Source organism: Halichoeres trimaculatus, unplaced genomic scaffold, assembly GCF_033239565.1.
Source record: "Halichoeres trimaculatus isolate MK-OKI-2021-1 unplaced genomic scaffold, fHalTri1.1 fHalTri1_scaffold_24, whole genome shotgun sequence".
NCBI lineage: Eukaryota > Metazoa > Chordata > Actinopteri > Labriformes > Labridae > Halichoeres > Halichoeres trimaculatus.
Window position 1 is genome coordinate 7,787,680 of NW_027437202.1, and position 20,844 is coordinate 7,808,523.

Sequence of the window (20,844 nt, forward strand, 5' to 3'; positions counted from 1 at the left end):
ACTGGCCTACTGACAGACTTCCACTCTGCAGACTTTTGCATTTTCCATTGCTCTGCGTGCCAGCGCACACAAGAGCAGCAAAGCCTCGGCATGCAAGAGGAGCTCGGTTCATGGTTCTGGTTTTCACTTACTTTCTAGTTTCTCTCTGCGTGTATTCGCCTGAAACTAGACGCAAGGGATGATGGGAGAGTACAACTCGAGGCCTCAACGGATCAGCTTCAGAATGACTCATACAAAGTTATCTGAGCATTAACTACTGTAATAACACATGACCTTTGACCTTTGCCTCATCTGACGCTTGTTTTCCAGGACTCACCTAAAGGGGGAGCTCTTTGCTTAAGACATCCTGCTCCCCGCTGATAATTAAAATGTGATAATTAGGATGAAAACAAACTGATGAAGCATTTTTGACCTCTTTCATCATAAATTTCATGAAACCTCTCTCTGTCCTCGTCCACTGAAAGCTCCTCTTTGTGCGACGGCTGCCAGGAGACAGCACGATGACGCAGCCTCGCAGCCTCGCAGCCTCGCAGCGTTGGCGTGCTTCTCTCCCAAAGTGACAACCGCTCCTCAGTCCAGTCATACCCCTCGTCTTTGTCATGTGACACCCTGCCCCGCTATCTGCCGAGGGGGTGCTGGGTGACACCACTGTCTGTCCACGCTTCCTCCTCTTTGGAGAGCGGTGGTGACACAACGGGAATCCCCCGCCATGCCACATACAGCTGACATCACGCCGCAGGCAGGGAGCAGAGGAGGAGGAGGATACGATGAACTTTAGGCCTTCTTTAACCTCGCCTGGCGTTGGATGTGTGATGTCACACACTTTAACGACAATCTGGACATGTTACTGGCAAAAACACTCAGAACGGAGGAGCTTTAATGTGGCGTATTCGCCTCAGAGGGATAATTCAACGCTTGTTTTTGCTGCTGCTGGCTGACTCCGTCTACTGATGCAACTCCTCTTCGTCACTCAAACCTTAAAAAGATATTTCTCTGAAAGTGTTGGGTCGTGTTTGGAGGGTCGAAGTGATTTCTTAGAAAGAGGAAGGTGACTAAACGTGGAGGAGGACGAACTTCTGCTTTACAATCTGAAGAAAATGTTGAAACACGCTTATTTTGAAAAACAGTGAAGTCAAACACACTTTATATCCAGCAGACATAAACATCCCTCACACACACTCACACACACACACACACAGCAGCAGAGTGAGGAGTGGTCCCGGTTGGCACAGAGAGCGGCAGCTGTGAAAACAGGCACTTGGTGATGTCAGAGCAGCAAAGGACCCTGGGAAGCAAGGCCACTTTGGAAGTGTTTGTGGGTTTAATGTGAGCTCAGGGAGCTGAAGTTGTGTGTGTGTGTGTGTGTGTGTGTGTGGATGCCAACAGGGAGGGGGAGTTATGGGAGGTGAGGAGAGGTAAATTCTCCACATTGCGATCGACAGTTTGGCCCCCGGAGCTGCAGGTGCAGAGTTACGCCCCTGCTTTCTTTCCTCGCCGTTCCTCTCCCCTCCTCATCGTCTTGGAGGGAAAACACAGCAGAGGGCAGGAGGGGCACGCTGCCAGATGTGCCAAGTCATAGCAGCAGACTGTGGATCAAAGAGGAAGTGTGTGTATGTGTGTGTGTGCTGACACGAGCAGGTGGGACATAGGTAGAAAGAAAAACCAGACCTCTCCTGTTCCCCTCTGACGCCTTCTCTTCCCAGCTGAGGAGGAAGCTGTCCCACATCATGAGTTTCAGGAACAAACGCGGCCTCCCTGGCTCGCCACACGCCGCACACTCGTGCTGCTTTCCGTTCCATTAGGTGATGTTAATGAATATCGGATTATTCCAGACTCCAGCTTCATCCCATCCCGCGCTCCGGCTGCTGACTGAGCAGAGTTCAGAGGCTGGGCATTGCTCTACTTGGCTGATAGCGCGGTGTGAAATCCGTCTGGTGATTTCACCGCGGGGAGGTTTCGTAAGGTGTGATGTCTGGTCTGGGTGAAGAAAGCAGAAAAACACCCAGAAAGGTTTGGTTTTGCCTCATTGATGAGACACCTGAGATTTCAGCATCCTCACACAAACACGCTCTGACAGCTCTTCATGAGCCTGAGCAACGAGCGACCTCCTGACCTTTACTGAAAAGAGCGCTGACGGTTTTTCCTGCGGTCTGACAGAAATACAGCCCTGCAGTCACCTCCTTCAATAAACGTCAGACTTGCTCAGCCTCTCCTCTCTGCAGAGACCGGGTACAGACCCTGAATGAGTCTAACTCCCACAGGTATTCACTTTATGATCTGGGCCCGGGGTGACACATTTTTTAGATTTCATTTCACAACCTGATACTTTCACTTATTTACAACACGCTGCCAGCAGCGAGGCATTCCTCATGAGTTCAGGCAGAGCTGAGAAACGTCCATCAGGGGGATGTTTACAGACCTGCACCCAGACCGGAGCAGACCTGCATTCTTCAGGATCCATTCCCTGGATCAGGAGAGGAGGCCACACACCTGACAGCCTCTTCTCTTTGTCTCCAACACCGTCACTATTATCCCTCATCCTCTGCAAATCTTTCAGCGCTCCTCCTCTCTCTTTGCTTTCCTCTGTGTCTGTTTCTTTGCCCTCGGCTTGTTAGCGAGCAGGAGAGGTTGTGTGTGTTTCCAGCTGCTCGCTAAGAGGCCGTCTGGCGTGTCAGTCTGTCAGCAGACACACCTGACAGGAGCAAGAAGGGGGGCTTCACTCAGTGACCCCAGATTATCCAACGCAGGGCATTTCTCCACATTTAGCTCTAAAAAAATCACTTTTTCTGCAGATTTAAAGAAATATATTTGTCAAATATTATACATAAATGTTGATTGTTATCTAGGATAGAGTTGTTTCTTTATTTTTTTTCCTGTTTAAACACATCATCATCTTATTTATCTATGTTCTGTTTTTGTTTTGTTTTGTTACGTCCAAAAAATAAAAAATAATAATAATAAAAAAATAAAATAGATAAATAATTAAAATAAATGTGATAAATAATTGTCCTTATTCTAAATATTTTGCTTGGATTAAATATTTATCATCGATTTATAAATCTTAAGAAAAGATTTCTCAATCTGGAGGTACAATTTCTAAATATTTCCCGCCCACCGGAAGTGCGAAAATAAAAGTCCGAGGGAGCGATCCAGCCAGGCGGATTTTGATAAAGTCAAACACGAACAGTGACATCAGCCGTTAGAAAACAAAGATACCAAGTGTTTTGATGGCGCTGTTGAAGATCCTGTGGCCGACATCGAAGAAGTCGAGCTCGAGATTCTCAAAATCGCTTCATCGAACTTTTATTTTGGTACTTCCGGCGGACGGGAGCATAAGTTAGCATGCTAGCTAAATGTGTAGAAGTCGTAGCAAAATACTTGGAAATCGTTCCTTAAGATTTAGAAATCTTGAGTTCATATTTATAAATCTTAAACAAAGATTTCAAGATATTTGCTTAAGATTTATAAATTTGTAGAATTTAAATTGAATGTTTAAAAACGTAGCTAACTATTTAGAATCAGGACATTTATTTATAACATTTATAAATAACATTTTACATTTAGATAAAATATTCAACATTTATATTTAATATTTAAAAATATATTTCACAAATATTTCTCTAAATATGCAGAAAAATGGATGTTATAGAGCTAAATGTGGAGAAATGTTGTTATTAGCAATGTGTGTAACTGTTACAATCTGAAACTTGGTCAGTGTGTGATATGAACGATCGAAGTCTGAGGATTATTTGTGTCTTCAGCTCCTCCAGCTTCAGTGAGAGCTGGAGATGATGACAGGGCGCAGAGAGGTGGCTCTCAGGTCATCTCCATCCTGGAGACAGACAGACGTAATGAGCGGAGACACAGTCCGATGACAGTAATGTCAATAATTACAGCTTTTATCCTCGTCCCAGGTCACGAGGTGCTGGGCTGATTGCGTCACAGCGGGGATCGTGTGTGTCTCTGCATAATGCACGCTCTGATGTCTGAGTTTGCATATTGTTTCTGACTCGTCTGGTCTGCGGAGAAGAAAAGAGACTTTTTCTGCCTGTTGGCGTTTCACAAAATCGACTCAATCATCGTTTAGCTCTTGCAGAATTCGACTGAGGAATATGACTTTCTTCGTCACAGGTCAAACTGTCTCAGGATCATATTTTAGGAGCTCTTATACATCCTTTACAGCCTCCCGTCCGTCCAGAAGGTTATGATTACCACAGAAGACAGGCCAGTCATGCTCAATCAGCTGCTCCCCCCAACCCCTCACGTGTTCCTGAGAAATCCTGCTGCAAAAGCAGAAACCAGGCGAGGCGGTTGATGTGGTCAGAAATCTTTTTTCTGTGGGGACTCATTTATCAGACGCACACAGCGACCACAAGCCGTGCCCCACATCCAGATTCTTTGTTTGGTTTCAGCTCTGGAGTATCAGCTTGTCAAGTGTGCGGGCAGAGCTGGACCGGGTCCAGGCGCTGCAGCTGTGACGGGCCGCAGAGAGGTTCAGGTGTGCGCTCTGGAGACACAGGAGGAAATTTCACTTTTAGATTTGAATGTCTGAACTCTGCGGTTGGCTCCCACAGGCCTGTGTGCTGCGGCTTTTTGACTCTCTGTGCTTTTCTGTCTCAGTTTCTGTGACACAGATTTGTTGGAGAGATGTTTGAGAAGTTGTTTAACGACGGTAAAACGTAGACTCACCTCAGAAAACCAGCCCCTCTGACCCCCGCTGAGTCTGTCACCAACTCCCCTCCAGACTCTTCTCATTTGGCCCCAAAAACAACTCAACATGACCACAAAACTCACCACACACACGCACACACACACACTGCTGCTCACAGGTCAGACCCAGGCGAAGGCTTGTTTTGATGCAAAGCTTTCTGGGAATTTTCTTTCTAATTGCCTTGTTTACTTTTCCAGGTCGACTCGGAGGGTTATTTTCCACCGTGATGAAGGATGACTTGGACAGGACGTGAGCGGGATGACTGGACGCTTCGTCGAGGTTTGATAAATTCTCTTTAAGACTCTTGTAGAGAAACAAACCTCCATCTTTTTTTAGCTTTCACAAACACGTTTCCTGCCAGGGAAGTATTTTCTGTTACAGCAGGAACAAAAACGGATTATATTTCGTGTTGGTGTGCAGAGGGATGCTGGGTAATGACATTTGAAAGAGTAATTGGCTGGTATGAAAAAACAGCACACACCTTTGAGCCAGTTTATGTCATCAGGAAAAATATGGAAAGTATGCTGAGGGGAAAAAATGACTCCCAGCTCCGCCGGGTCGTGTTGATGTGTGTGTGCATGTGTGTGTGGGTGTTTGTGTGCATAAATCTGCATCCACGTCCTGTCGTGTTTTCTTACTTGTCACGCCAAAAGGTGAAATACATCTCTTTCAAGGCCGGGGTTGGAGTAATCTGTCTTCGTAGGTGGGGAACATGTAAACAGTCATAAATCTGTGCCCGGACATGATGAATGCGTCTGCAAGCGAACACTGATGATCCTCTTTTGTCCTCGATGTGACACCTGAGGAGACCAACAGCGAGGTCTTCACCTTTCTCCGTCGCCGTGTTGGTTTGTTCATTTACTTGACTGATGCTGGTGTTACCACGACGACGCCACCTTCCTAGAAATACAACTTCCCCAGCTCTGGGGTAACTTTTGCATGTCTGAGGCTTCAGCGCCAGTAAACAGTTGGAAACCTGTTTGTAATTCATCTCCAGCAAATCATATTTGGTGATGTTTGTAAGCTGCTTATGTCAACCCACCCAGTCCGTCTGTAATCACTTAAACAAAAGGATACCACAGACATGACAGAAGCAGAAACTTGAAGGTTGGAAGCTGTGTTTTTATTTTTTCGATCATCCGTCTCTCTGGGTGGAGGAGTTTTCAGCGACTGTTTTTTTCCAGAGAAGTTTAAGAAACTCCTCGTCTGTCTCTTTTTACTGTTACAGAAATATTAAACCTCTTCGCATATTTTATTTCATCCCCTCACTGAGCAGTAATCACAAAAACACATGTGAGGCTCATGCAAAGAGAAGTTCCTCTTGTGTCGTCAAACTCTTCGAGGATGCCGGAGTTTTCCTTCTTTACTTCCTGTTTTCTTCCTCTGCAACTGTTTCTGGTAAAACTCTTTCAGGCTGAGCATATTTTTCCAAAAGTTCCCCCTAAGTTTGAATCTGTTAGCAGACTGACCTGGTTCTCACACCACATGTGGAGCGAGGCTGAGGGGGGACGAAGGAGACGCAGGAATGCCTTCACGTGCACATACAGTTCACCTCAGCTGATGAGAAACACATGCCTGCTGCAGGATTTCTTTTTTCGTTCATCTTTACAGAACGAGAGGATGGAAGTGGTTTGATTTGATTAAATTACAGCTGCTCTAGCTTACCTGGCCTCATGAAATCCACCGCAGAGAATAAATAAAGTGCAGCAGGATTATCAGATGTGCCTGCTCTGTGTCTGTCGCTGCGGCCTGGCTGCAGAGTGGGTCAGTGGGACAACGCTGTGTGTGTGTATCTGAGCTACAACCCCAGTTTTGGACACAAAGGAGGATGGATGGTTGCACAGTTGGCAGCGCTTTTAATGAGGACGTAGACTCACTTTATAACACCGTACACACACTAAATCATCCTCCACGTCGAGCCATGCCGTGTTACATCCATCCTGACAAAGAGTAACGACCTCAGACGTTTGAGGCTCCAGTAAACCGACACTGACTGCGACCAATCCCTCGTGCCGCTTTGGCAAACATCCAGAGTATTAATTTACAGAAAACTTTCCATGAGGCTGGTGGAAGAAGACGAGGTGGTGCAGCAGGCTTTCCCAGATGACTCTGCGTTTGTTTTGCGGCCCCGGCGGTGGTTTTTGGTCGTCTGTGAGCGGTGACCACCCTGAATCATCGTGTTTCTTGCAGAAATCCCCCGTCATGTGATGCCCTCTCCTGGGAATGATGGATCATCGTACCCCATGTTTCAAATCATCTTGAAAACACACAAACAGACACAGCTTCACCGGATAACGCTGAGACTGAATCCTGCACTTCCTATGAATCAGTCTGGAGTGGAAATGCATCATGGGAAAGGATGCAAAAACTAAGATCTGCACACACACATGTCAGAGTGTGTTTGTCCTGCAGTTAGTGGCCTGTGAACCTGAATGAAATCTCCTGCTGTGTCTTAGCATGAGCAGGGCTTTAAGTCTGGACATGCTAAGGGTCAAAGGTCAAACTCTGCTGGAATCAGGGAAATACATTAAGCATCCAGCGGAGGATGTTTTGATTCTTGGTTGGATGGTTTTCACCTGAAGGCAGCAGAGAAATCCGCTTCAGGGCCTCTTTATTTTCCAGTTTTATGAGTCGGCTTTCCTGTTTTTCAGCTTCAGACACTTTTTCATCTTCTTAAGAAGCCGTGAATCACCCACCAACGCCAAAACAGAACAGCCCAGACATCTGATCACTCTGGATTAACCTTAGATGTTTGTTCTCTGCGCAGCGTTCGTCATACGACACGAGGAGAAAGTTGGAAGACGGAGGAAGTACGGCTCGTGCCTCTTTGACACTTTTATGTCCTGATTGATGAATCGAGCTGCACAAAACGATCCTACGCAGAATCTCATCCCAGAGACGGCTCATGTGTGTGTGAGTGTGTGCAGATGTGCTGTGAAACTTTTCGTCCCGTGTTGTCCTCGAGTCTTGGCTCCAGCGACGTGGATCGCAGCCTCAGCTGTCTGGAACAAACCTCAGCGCGCTCGGCGTCTGTTATTTTGGGAAGTGTTGAGCCAAACTCTGCTGGACGCCGGACAGGAGAGCTCGTCAAAATAAGATGTTGTTGTCCAGTCCAGTTTTATGTAACCTCAGCTGGCTTTGTTGGATGTTCTTGAAAACACATTCCTGTGAAGGTCACCGTTCCTGAACAGCTCTTAACTCTGGATGGATGACGCACAATAACATCTCCCTGGTTAGTTTCACCCGTCCTTCCTCACCCGTCTTCTCTGGTAACTTGAGACGTATGAGGCGCCGATTCTTAAGTTTCACACACTGCAAACAACAACATTTCTCCACATTTAGCTCTAAAACATCACTTTGTCTGCAGATTTAGAAAATTATTTGTGAAATATATTTGACAAATATTATTTATAAATGTTGAATGTTATTTATAGATGTTATAAATGAATGTCCTGATTCTAAATATTTAACTACATTTCTAAACATTTAGTTGCATTCCAAATATTTGGCTAAGACTAAATATTTATCAAAAATTCATAAATCTTTAAGTAAATATTTTGCTATGATTTCAAAATACTTGAAATACTTGATTTCAAAATACTTTCCCACAATTTAAAATATTTTGCTACGATTTTCTTAATTTTTTGCTTTAATTTCCAATATTTTGCTTTGCTTTTTTAATATATTGATCTACAATTTCTTAATATTTAGCTACAATTTCTAAATACTTATGTTTGATTTCTAAATATATGGTTATAATTTTTAAATACTTTGCCACATTTTTCATTGTTTTGCTATGATTTCCAATATTTTGTTATGATTTCTAAATATTTTGCTACAATTTCAAATATTTTACTATGTTTTCCAATATTTTGCTTCGCTTTTTTAATATTAAGCTACAATTTCTAATACTTAGCTACGATTTCTAAATATTTTGCGAATATTTTTTCTTATTTCAAGCTACAATTTCTTACACGTTTATTGCTACGATTTCTGAATATTAAGCTAATATGCAAATTCACACTCCCTCCCACCGGAAGTACCAAAATTTCACTTCCTCCAACTTTTATTTTGGTACTTCCTGTGGGTGAGAGTGTGAATTTGCAGGTTAGCTAAATATTTAGAAATCGTACCTCAAGATTTAAAAATCTTGACTAGATATTTAGTGCAACAAAAAATAGATAATAAATGAAATTCAGGCTGCTTGCAGTGGGAAAATAACAATTATAATTAGAAACATATAAAAAATAAAAATTCAAACATGGGCAGCACTGATGTAGAATAAACTAAATATTTAAACATTCAACATTTATATTTAATATTTGACAAATATTTCTCTAAATCTGCAGAAAAAGTGATGTTTCAGAGCTGAATGTGGGGAAATGTTGTTTTTGCGCCCCATGGAAACGACACCGGCCTGGACTTCGTCCCATTAACTCCCCTCAGCCTCACTTTTCTTTATTTCCAAAGACACTTGGCAAACCCCCTCCCTCCCTCCTCCCCAGCTGAGACCCACCCAGGCAGGGCAAACACAGGGCACGGCCTCCCTGCAGCTCCCCCCTCCACCAGCTCTGGTCAGCAGCAGGTCAGCCTCACCACCAGACCCAGGTCGGGCCTTTAATGGCTCCATCCCTGCCCGGAAAAACAGCCTGAGGCCTGGACTGGGAGCCTGGGAATCTGGCTCCCACCTGCCGCAGAGAGGACGGAAAGATTTGAAAGATTGAAGCTGGCGTTTTAATCGAATACTTTGTGTTCAGGACTTTTTATTAAAACATGGGAAAAAATGAAAATGGGGTGAGATAATTGTCCCCGGCTCCAACTCAAATCTTGTTTCAAGAATTAGTTACAAATCGCTGCTTTGCTTTATTTGATCCTTTTATTGGGTTTGATGGAATCTAAGCTTTGGCGTTATGTTTGCCAATTAAAATATTAAAGCTAAAGCTCTCATGAGCAGATATTTATTTACACGCTGGAGGGGGAAGTTTTGTTCTCAAAGATAAAAGTCTTAAGATGGAAACTGGCACCGCTGCTCTTTTGCCCAGCTCTTTTGGAAAACGACAGATTCCTCAGGTTTGGTTCATGGTGTGGTTTCTGGAAAGTTTGCAGACGTAGGTGGCTGGAAAGAATGTGAACTTTGGAGGTTGTTAAGTAACTCGGTCCCCTCTGTATTTGACGTCCTCTGGAGTTGCTGTGAGTCAGGGCGTGACTGGAAAGATGATCCATCCTCACTGACCGAGCTGAAACTGTGCAATCAGACATGTTGCAAAAACACCGTGGGGATTTTCTGAGCTCATTTTTCTCAGGACTTTGGAAGAAGCTGAATTTTCCATGTTGGGTTTGATGCCCGCTGCGAAACCGTCACTTTCCTGCTAATCCCGCTTCGTTCACATTTCACACAAAGGTCACCTCAGAGTTCAAGAATTCTCAGGTGCAGCTTTTGGCCTTTTGGGAGAAACCCTGCTCTCAAAGGCTCGCTCTTTGTCCACATTCCTGCTTAATTAAGGCTTCGTGGGCTTGGTATGCAGGGGAATGACACAGGAGGGGCTGCAAATGTTCTGAAGAGGCGTTTCTAGAGAAGCCAAAAAGAGCAAAAAGTCTTATTTCTGTCGCCAGCGTGTGGGAAAGTGGCGCTGAAATGGTAACTGTGAAGAGACGGTTTGTATAATGACACGACGGCGGTCAGCCGTGCAGAAACATACATCAGAGATAAATGTAAGCACTATACGTGTTCCCAAGGACATGCCAACGAAACACGCCCTCAAATTACTGTTTGGCTTAGCAAGCAGGAAGTATCTGAGCCCACTCCATCTGACCGTTGTCCTGGAGACAGCCAATAGGAGCAGGAGGTTAATGAGGGAGTCAGGCGCCGGCGAGCCAAACGGGCTGTCAGTCATTCTCCCTGTTGGCGTGAATTCAAAGAATGCAGCAGCAGCAGCGAGGAGGAAAGAAGAGATGGAGGAAGTCAAAGAGGCTGGAAAGCACCTGAAGTGTGAGTCAGGGGAGGAAGAGGAGGAGGAGGAAGAGGAGGGTGCTGGGTGCAGCTGCAAAAACACCGTCGGAGGGGGAGCTGCTCATTTAATGTACACGAAAACTCCTCAGACGAACACATCAGTCAGCAGCTGCACACACTTTCTCATCGTGATGCTCAGAAACACTTTTTATGTGTGTGTGTGTGTGTGTGTGTGTGTGTGTGTGCTGCAGGTATGAAACACACTCCAGCTAAGGTCAGCTGGTGCAGCTCACCACAGATCCACACCCCTCCATCTGGCAGCCGTGGATCTGGCCTTGGCCCCGGCTTCACAGCCCGGTGGTGGTCTGGGTTTCCGGCCTGTCTTCACAAAGCTGGACTCTTCACAGAGAAGCAGAGTCCAGACTGTTGACCCTGCAGCGGCACTTAATCACCGAGTCAACAGGAGTCCTGTGATGGTTTGGAGTCGTGGTGGACGCAGCTTCAGTCTTTCGTTTGCTCCGAGCAGCTGCAGGTTAAATGTTTTTACTCCGCTGAGGAAATGACATCATCTCGCTCCCTTCGTCTGAGGTCACACATTTTACACGTTACCCCTCTGGAGAGCCAAAGTCATCATCTTCTCACTTTCTGGCCGTGTTTGTCCTCCGCTGAGAGAGATTTATGTGTTTCTGTAAGTTCACGGTAAACAGCTGCCTCCCTAAAGCAGATAAAACAAAGATGAAAGCGTTTCCAGGCGCAGGAGGGAAAACACTGAGGGGAGGTGTGTTTGTGAACGCAGCTTAAGATCATAATCGTCTGAGTGCTGCGGCGTTTTCTGCGTGCTCAGCAGATGTCTCCGGCTGATGACACAAAACGAGCGTCGGGCGTTTTGTGAGGGACGGGAAAACAAGACGGTGTTTGGACGCAGATTATCTTGGCCTGCGTTGACCCAGCGCTGGTTTTCGTTCCTCTGGAGGGCTCAAAGGTTGCTGCTCATGATGTAAGGTGTCCTGTTTGGGTGTTATGAAACCACTTGTTGTTTGATAGTGATGTAAACTCGATAACCTCGCCTAATGACCCCTTTAATCGCTTTATGCTTTTATTGACGCGTAAGTGTGTCACCATCACAGCCGTCTTCCTGTCGCGGGACAATGCGTCCGTTTACAAACCTCCGCGTAATTCCTCCCTGCCTCGTTTTCCACCCATGCCTCATTTATCCAGCTCCTTCGCCACTTTGTTCCTTTTCCCAGCATGCCTCTGGCAAAAAGCGAGGGAACCACCCTGCACAGGTTGGGAGTCTATTTCTATTTGCCAGGATAAAAATACACTCCTCCTAACAGACAACAACGCAGCTCATGTTAGCGGGGTAGCTTGTTAATGAGTTTACGAGCAGCTCAGCGTGGAAAAGTTTGCCTGTAAACACGCCACTGATTCAGATTGTTTAAACCATAAGAGGGCACTTCCTGCCTGTCCCTTCGAGCTCTTCTCCTGGAAATCCAGTTCCTCTCATAAAAACTCTAATTGCTCCTTCCGTGCAGCTTCTCAGACGAGCACACCAAACTGTCACCCGGCAAATGGAAACACCTTATAGTTAATTCTGTCATGGCTGCTGGCGAGAGCGCTGGAATTTTTGGATTTCTATGCTGATGCTGTTTCCAGTTTAACTCCTCTCACAGGGGTGGGCCGCGTCCACAGGGCTTTAAAACATGGAGAATCATCCCCCCATAAAGCTTACAAGACCCCAAATACCAATTATTAGCTATCAAGGTCCAAGACTTGGGCTGACTCGCCTCTGAAGTATGCCAAGTGACATAACAGAGAGTTTAAGCCCTGCTTTGGCCGTCGGGAAGGAAAGTCGAGGACTAAAAAAAGACTCCTCAGTTCTGGTTGATGTGTCGCAGTGAAAAGAGAAACTTATTCTGCAGCTGAAAAACAAACCAGACGCACAGAGACATCTTTGGGTGATTCTTTTCGTAAGAGTTTGATTAAAGAAGCAATGAAAAAAATATCTGTGTCTCAATGATGATATTTGATACTTTTTCTGTGTGTTGAAAAGTCAAAAGTGCAAGAATTTCACTGCCCAGGTATTTTAACACCCCCTCTATGATGAAGCAATTAAAGTGCTAAATTTAAAAGTTGCTGGCGCCAGTCATGGACACCAAACTGGTCTTTTCTTAGTGATATTTTTACTATTTTTGCTCCTGTGTTTGTCTGGAGATCCTACATGTAACCATGGCTGTATTGTTTACATGTGAAATCAGCTGTTTGCAGCCTGTAGCATGCCGATGCTAACGGGTGCAAGGCTGGATGTTTCCCCACAAGGTGAGGAAGACATGCTGGTTCGAGTAATGACATCGACCTTCCCTTCCATCCATCGTTATCGGGAACGTAAGATCTATCTCCAATAAGATGGACAAGCTAGCCATGCTAACCCAGCAACAGAGGGAACACCAGAAGGCAGAGTAGCATCATGCTAGTCACAGACATGGCTAATGGAGCTAACACCAGACACCAATTTGACTGAACTATTTAAACATTTTAACTAATTGATTGACAAATTTCACCATTTGCAGAAAATGTTGTTTTAGATTTGCAAAGCTAACAGGTTAGCTAGCATACAGTTTTCAAAAAATATACATAAATAAAGTGAAATTTCCTATAAGTTAGTTAAAATATTTAAATTGTAATCTTGCACATTTGAAAAAAAAAATCATTGAGACACAGTTACTTTATTTCATAACTTTTTTAACCAAACCCTCACAAATTTGTTTTCTGTAAAAAAACATTTTTTCTTTTTGGAAATCTACCCTGAGCTTATTCTGACGGTTCATGCAGTGAAATGAAAACTCTGATCAGCATCAAAGGCAGGAATGATCTAATGTGTTTAAGGACGGTAACATTAGCACCTCTGAGCGGCATTAACTCGTTAGCAGCAGGAGATTATGGGTAATTTGTGCGGACGTTTCTGTGGAGTCAGGAGCGCTCTGACAGGTCAGGATATCTGGAGAATCTCACGCAGCACGGGCGGGGCTGACGTCACTAATTACGCTTTTAAACCACTTCTTCATCGTGACATCCGTGGTCATAATGGGAGCGTTGCTCATCGGTGGTTTTAATGGAAGGCACCGGCGACATTCCTCAGGGAAACATGAGCGTGAAGGGTTAGAAAAGTTAACAAACAAGGCCGCAGCCCACGCCAGACAAGAGGAGCTGAGAGCGCGGACCACACAGTCAGCGCCCCCGAGAAACTGGGCTACGAGATCTATTAACACAACAAACCGCCGGGTGTAATTTCCCCACAGATGAGCCAGCTCCTCTCTGCCAGGGAATGTACCAGGGATGTCAGGAGGAGACCGCAGAAATGCTCGCTGCAGGTGGAGGCTTCGTGGCATCCTCATTTCTGTGCGAGGGAAGCTGGAGAGCTGCGTGTTTGGTTTGTTACATGTATGATGGAGCCGGTCTGTCTTCTATTAAGCTGCACGGTGACCTTTGACCTCCTGCAGACGGAGATATGCATCATAAGCAAATGGTTTGTATATTACTTCCTCTGCTATCGTCCGTACATCACGCATGGTTTCAGGGGTGGTGGAGTATTCCTTACAGAGTCCCAGAGGAGAGGTTAAAGTTTTCATAGAAGTATCTTACTGCAGACTGCAAAGCATTATGGGTTTTTGTTGCCTTCGGGGTATTGTTTCATATAGGTAGTTCCTAGAAAGGAGAATTTGGAGCAAATGGAAAAAACATGAGCTCAGAGCATCGACTTTATGGAAGAATTTAAAGACAGGAAAGAGGAGAAGAGGGAATAACTGAGATGTTCATCCAATTCCAAGAAATGAAAGAAGCAGAAAAACAACAAATCAAAAGATCATCCTTGTTTTCTGTTGCTGTTTCAGTCCCGACCCCTTTAAATTGGTGTCAGGACATAAAACGAAGCCCTAACGACTTTCACACCTCCACCTTGGGTGTTTCAAAGTCACGCTGCAGGAGTGAGATCACCCGTCCTGAAGTTTGTGCTCTCACCGCGGCGGGACCAACTCCTCACACATGTGGGCCACAAGATTAATGCTGCGTCCACAGCGTGTGGGCGTCCCGCGAGATATGCAAACGCAAGGTCGATATTTTTCACCCACTTGATGTCAGAGTCACACGCAAGTTGTGCGCTGAGTTAATGTGCGATGAATGAAAGATGGAGGTGTGTGTGTGTGTGTTTTAAAGCAGACTGTGTCCAACCCTCCTGCTGTGAACAAACGACCTTTCCTTTGAAGAGAAAGCCGCGTCACGTGACACGTTAAAGTTGAAGGTCAGCCGTCAAAGTCAGGGTGAAAGCCAAGATCAGAGGGTCGCCGTCTGCAGACCGAGGTTAAGTCCACGTCTGGTTTGTTTGGTCTGTTTGGTGAGTGTGTGTTTAACCGCTTCAGAGGTCGTCTGCTCAGGTTTCAGCCGCCGCTTTGGATCAAATCTGCAAAATCTGGTGTTTGGACGAACAAAAGCTTCACACTTTGTCGTTAACTGCTTCCTTTGTGGGTCTCGTTTTCTGTTTGACACACCTGCTGCTTTCAGCTTTCGTCCTTTGGGAGGCTGTGCATTAAAGCAGATTAGATCACACACACTTTAACTCACACACACACACGCTCTTACACTTGCTAAATTCAATCAAGAGTAGTTGGTGTGTGTAAGGAAACATCTAGAGATTATTCTCCTTAATATCAACGTTCCATGTGGAGCTATAGAGGATGGAAACAAACTATCAGAGTGTGTGTGGAGGTTGTGTAACGTCAGTTTGAGCACACACACACACACACACACACATGTGTAGGATGTGTATGAAGAGGGAAACAGGAGCATTTTGTTATTTTTCCATCCATTTTTTATTTATTGCTCTTTTCTGGTAACAAACGTGGAACATCTGCCTCCGGCTGGAAACTTATGTAACGACGGGTGAATTTACGCGCTTTCGGAAATATTTCACGAGCTTTCAGGGAGGGGAAAGGACGAGCCGCTTTCCACTGACTGAGGAACGATTCACGTGAAGCCAAACGGGCGGTTAGCGCGAAGGTTCAACCATCTTAATCCTTTCCTAGGAGTTGTGCCTGGAGATGCAGGGCCTGATTAGGAAGCTAGGAGACAGAAAGTCCCAGCAGTCGTCCAGTTTGCAGTTTTTCTCCCCAGCAGTGTGGGAGCAGCTAATGAAGACACTGACAGTCAGACCCACGCAGTGAGTCAGCCGCCTGCTGATTAAGGGATCCGCTCGCCGAGGAGCCATCAATCAAACGCAGGATAACTCCTACTCTCGCGCCTGTTCTGTCGTGTTTATCCAGCTGCTGGCTCGCCGCCGCGGACAGAGACCCCTGCTCCTGTCCTGGCGATCTAACGGAGGAGCAGCACGAAATCCAATCCCTGCTCTGTTATATCGCCAATTCCTGCTCAGTTTATAGTCATATGTTTAAAGAATTACAGCTAAAGACTGTGTCACAACCTTGACGCCGTTCCAGACATGCAAAATAAACAAAGTGCACATGTGTGTATAAATGAATAAGCTGCTGAGATGTTTCTGTGCGCTGCTGCCAGCGAGGAAAAAACATACAGTCAGCGCGCTCTGGGAAAGTTGGACGGAGGAGTCTGAACTCACCCACGCTCAGCTCAGCTCAGAGACGTATGGCTCAGCGGTTTGGAGATACATCGGAAGCGACGATGGTGATGACAGAAACAGAAAACAAGGTGAATTCAAAGGAACGTGGAGCCGGGAAAGAGCTGAGAGAGACCAGGGCTTCCTGGTTGGGATCATAAGATAACATCCGTCTGTGAGGACCAGGAGAGGTGAACTCACTCCAACAGACAAGAGCGGTGTCAGCAACTTCTCACTTTGACTCTTTGTTGTGTCTTGAAACCACCTCAACTGTGAAACGTTGTTCCCAGCAGCCATCATGTGTCCGCACACATTTCTGCTCTCCAACACTTTTCCCAGCTGCCGCCTGACATCACTCATGTTACACATCCAGACAGACAGCTCGTCCCACAGGATTAGTCTGGCTGACATCATCTGGTGCCAGTATATAAACTGTACGTCTGTGGGGCTGTTCATGAGCGCCGTGCACTTTGACGCTCATTCATGTTGGTTTGGGGAGGTCAGGGAGGCCACCTGTGAGCGTCTGAGTCACAGCAGCAGAAATACCTGGTTGTCCTAAAGCTTTATGGAAAAGTACAAGTGGCTGAAACTGACGTGTGAAAACACAGCTTTGATGCAGAAGTGATTCAAGGCCAGACCAGTTTGACCAGTTATCAAACGGTCTGATAACACACCCAGCGTGCACACATCTGTGTCTGCTCCACTGTGCACCAAACTCATGCCCCGTTGTGAGGATGTTTGCATGATCTTGTTGACGACAGATTTGCAGCACAGTTTCTCGAGGAACCTCTTGTGTTTCAGAGTTTCAGCTTTGAGTCTGCATCTCTTCACGCTGACTGAGCTGACCGCGCTGAACGTCTGTCTGGCTCTGCTCTCTGTTTTGGTTTGGATCAGATTGAAGAAGGAGACGCAGCTCAACCCTCTGCTGCGTGTACTCCGTCTGAACCCTGAAAGTCCCTCAGAGAAGAAAAGAAAAAATGTGGTGAAAAAGTTTCCCGGTTAAAGTCATCGTTGATGAAACCACAACTATTAAAACTGAAATCAGTGTCTGACCTTTGACTCTGTTTACACCACAGAGCTCAGAGATGTGTCAGGGTTCGTGTTTGGCTCCAGGAATGTAAAATCAACGTCTGAACCTAAACATGGACGGCTTCATCAGAGGTGCTGACAGAGGAGGTTTTCATGTGTGTGTAGGAGTTGGAGTCGTAACGATTAATGGGGCCTCGCTGACAGACAGACAGACAGATGGACGAGGAGGACGGACTGAAAACACCCACATGTGAATTCTTCATCCTCATTAACCTGCTTTCTGACATCGTTTCATGAGTCAACAAGCTCTGATTGAAGCTCAGGATGATCACAACCTCTTAACGGCTCCTCTGATGTGGACGTGGAAAGAGCAAAAGAAAAGGAAAGTGAAGCTCCAGTCAGCAGCTTCGCCCTCCTCTCCTCACCTCACACACACTTTCTGTCGGAGAATATGGGTCACGAAAACACATTCCTGCCTCTGAACGTTCATACGATCCCTGTGGAAACCGGAGAAAGGGAGGTGAACGGAGAAGGAGGAACAGACGCCCAGAGGTCAAAGATAAAGGCTGTAAATGAGGAGCGACTGTAATCCTCGGAGTCTCCCACAGAGCGTCAGGAGAGGGGGGTTCACGGTGGATCAGAGCGTCCACAGGTGGAGGACGGTTTCATAACATCATCACGCACCGTAAACATGATTTATGTTTTTGTTTTGATTCACTCGTCGTCCAATCATGAAAACCTCCTGAGCTACAAATACCGTCTGACGTGTTTGAGAGTGACTGCAGCTGATAGGAACACATGTAGCGTGTAAACACCGTCAGTGAGAGAGCTGTTTTTGGTGGAATTGTCCTTTAAAGGCTCCATGTGTCAGGTTTGATATAAAAGGATGTTTTGTCTGATCTGGTAACCGCGGCGCTTTGTTGGCGGGATGACCGCTGCCCTCAGGCGCTGACCTACTTCTCCAAAAGCTCACCGTCCGTTTGGGCTACAAACAATGATTTATCTGTATCCAGTGTGTGTGTGTGTGTGTGTGTGTGTGTGTGTCAGTGTGTCAGTGTGTCAGAGTCCACCAGGCCACTTCCTGTCATCAATTTCTGTCAGACACACGCACTCAGAGCGTGTTGACAGATGCAACAAAGCGCCTCGCTACAAGTGTACTGTAACACAGCCGGACAGGAACTCCAGCAGGAAGTTGACCTTTGACCTTTCAGGTCATTGACCGTGAGACCCAGACGCTTGACAGCAGGAAGTGCTTCGTTTTTTCTCTCTGCTGTATCAGGCGGCAGACGCTGATCCTGCAGGAGGTCGGATCAGGAGAGCGAATCGGTGTCTGGATCCAAGACGACAAACATCTGAGGCCAACGTGACCTTTGACCCTCAAGTTCAGAGTCTGCTTCACGTTCTGCAGCAGGAGCGGTGCAAGTGTGAACAAGGGGTGTGTAACGCCGTAACACCAAAGAATGACTTAGAAAGACTTATGTAACCGTGCGGCTGGATGGATCACACTTCCAACACTTCCATCAATCTCTGCTCGTTCGAGAACAACGCCAAGAAATGACATCACGGCGAGCAGAAATACCTCACATGTCTGCGAGATCTGAAGGTGAAGCTTTAAAACGGCGTGTGGTTGTTGAAACAGTCCGAAGAGGCGTGTGAGGCTTACTCTGCCAGTCGCCCGTGGAGTATTAGCAGGGCGGGAACAGGATCCCTGAGGCTGCGGAGCATCAGGAGTCATTACAGGGAGGTGAGGGAAAACAGAGCCCAGCTTCTGGACTGTGTCACAGGGAGGAGGAGGAGGAGGTACAGAGATGTATCCCCAACCAACGCTTTATTTCATCCAAGCTAGCATGTCCAACCGTTGAAAAAACAGGCCCCTCGTCGTCATAATTAAATCATTTTGGCGTTTCAGAGTCGCGCTGACCTGAGCGAAGTTTGGCTTCTGTCGGAGAAAACTTCTCAAATATTTTGAAGTCACTGACATGTGCTGAGGAATGGATCCACCCGTCTGGCAGAACAATGCGAGCACACGTCCAAGTCCTTGACATAACTTCCATTACATAACGCTGTGTTGCGAGAGTGTCCGAGCCACGCTACACCAAGATTGAAACACAACTCAACACGAGACGACCTCTCAGATCTCTGAGGTCTGCTCAGCGTTAAACCGCGAGGTGCAAAGGTCGTTGTTGAAGCGAGGCGGAACCGGCGCTGGTGGTGAAGTCATGGTGGCTTCCTGGATGAGGACATGCGAACAGCTGCGGCCGCTGACCTCGTCCTCTGGCCCAGCGGCGCTTACACAACCTCGATGTAACACCGTGAGAACGCTGGTTTGGCATCCTCGCTGCCACACGCCACAGCAACGAAAAGTGGAAAAATCCTCCATACCCGACCAAACAAGAGAAGGAGGAGGAGGGGGTTAATATCGAAGCCATCTCGCCACCTTTCATCGTCCTGACTCATCCTGTTCATCCTCTTACCAGAATCCTACTTCTCAACCTCGTCTGCCCTCGCTGAAAAACGCCGGCGTCAGCGTTTTCATACACACACAGTCGCACAAACAGGCAGATCGTCTCCAGATGTCAAATTGGACGGAGACATAAAGAGAGCAACAACAGAGAGAAGAAGAAGAAGGAGAGTCACAGATGAGAGGCTTGTGGTTGTCTCTTAAGATTAACGACAACTGCACGAACACACGGCGCGCTAACTGGAGCTAACTGGAGTTTGATCCTCTTCAGGCCGCCATTTAATCTATAATTAGTGGTCACCAAGTCCTGAAAATAACCTCACAGGAGGTCTGAGACCTGGAGGGTTATCTCTGCACCCAGCCGGCTCTCATCAGGGAGGTTCAGAGATCTTATCAGGATCTGAGGCGACGAGCTCTCCCAGCGCTCCTCCATAACTTTTCTTTTATGTTTGTTTTGGCCGCACGCGTGAAAATTCTGCTTGAACCGTTTTTCACTCGAATGTTGCTCATGTCAAAAAGTTTGTATATTATTGGATCAGACTGTTAAAGTTTGGGCCGAGTCAGTTTGTGAAGCTGAGTCAACTGTTTTAACACCCTCCAGCTGTGTTTCCCTCTGAGCTCACTCAACAACATGCCATCCTGCCTCCGAATGTGGGTCAGAGCCACGAAAAGCAGGCGACAAAGACGTGGTGAAACCAGAACAGGGATGAGAGGATGGAGGAGGATGTCTGCGGTGTCGTCTCTAGATATCGCCCTCCTGGACCAAACTGTTACATCAGATTGTTTCATGCTTCGTAACCAGGCCTTCCTCCGTCCACCTGTTCCCAATCACTCCATCACAACATCCTCCATCCCTGACCTCACTCTGTGACCAATCAGCGACACCTCATCCCCCTCCCTGGCATCTTTCAGGAAGCCTCTGGCATCCAGCGCTCTGCACGGCATATTTTTCAGCAGCTTCCCAGAAGATGAAACCAGAACCACATGCTGGGAAACTTCGGACTGAGATTCCTGAAAAACACCTTCATCCCTCACTGTCGGCGGCGCCGTGAGCGTCACATGTCCTCACA

The 20,844-nt window shown here is 46.4% G+C and overlaps 1 protein-coding gene across 1 annotated transcript in view; it reads left to right on the plus strand.

Annotated features, from left to right (window-relative positions):
* Window positions 1-4,975: 4,975 nt before the first annotated feature.
* The window catches only part of LOC141785984 (sodium- and chloride-dependent GABA transporter 2-like), a 41,854-nt gene continuing 25,985 nt past the window's right edge, over window positions 4,976-20,844 (plus strand). The window contains exon 1 of the mRNA XM_074664655.1: window positions 4,976-4,990. The gene's annotated coding sequence lies outside the window, so the exon portion shown is untranslated. The remainder of the gene's footprint in view (window positions 4,991-20,844) is intronic.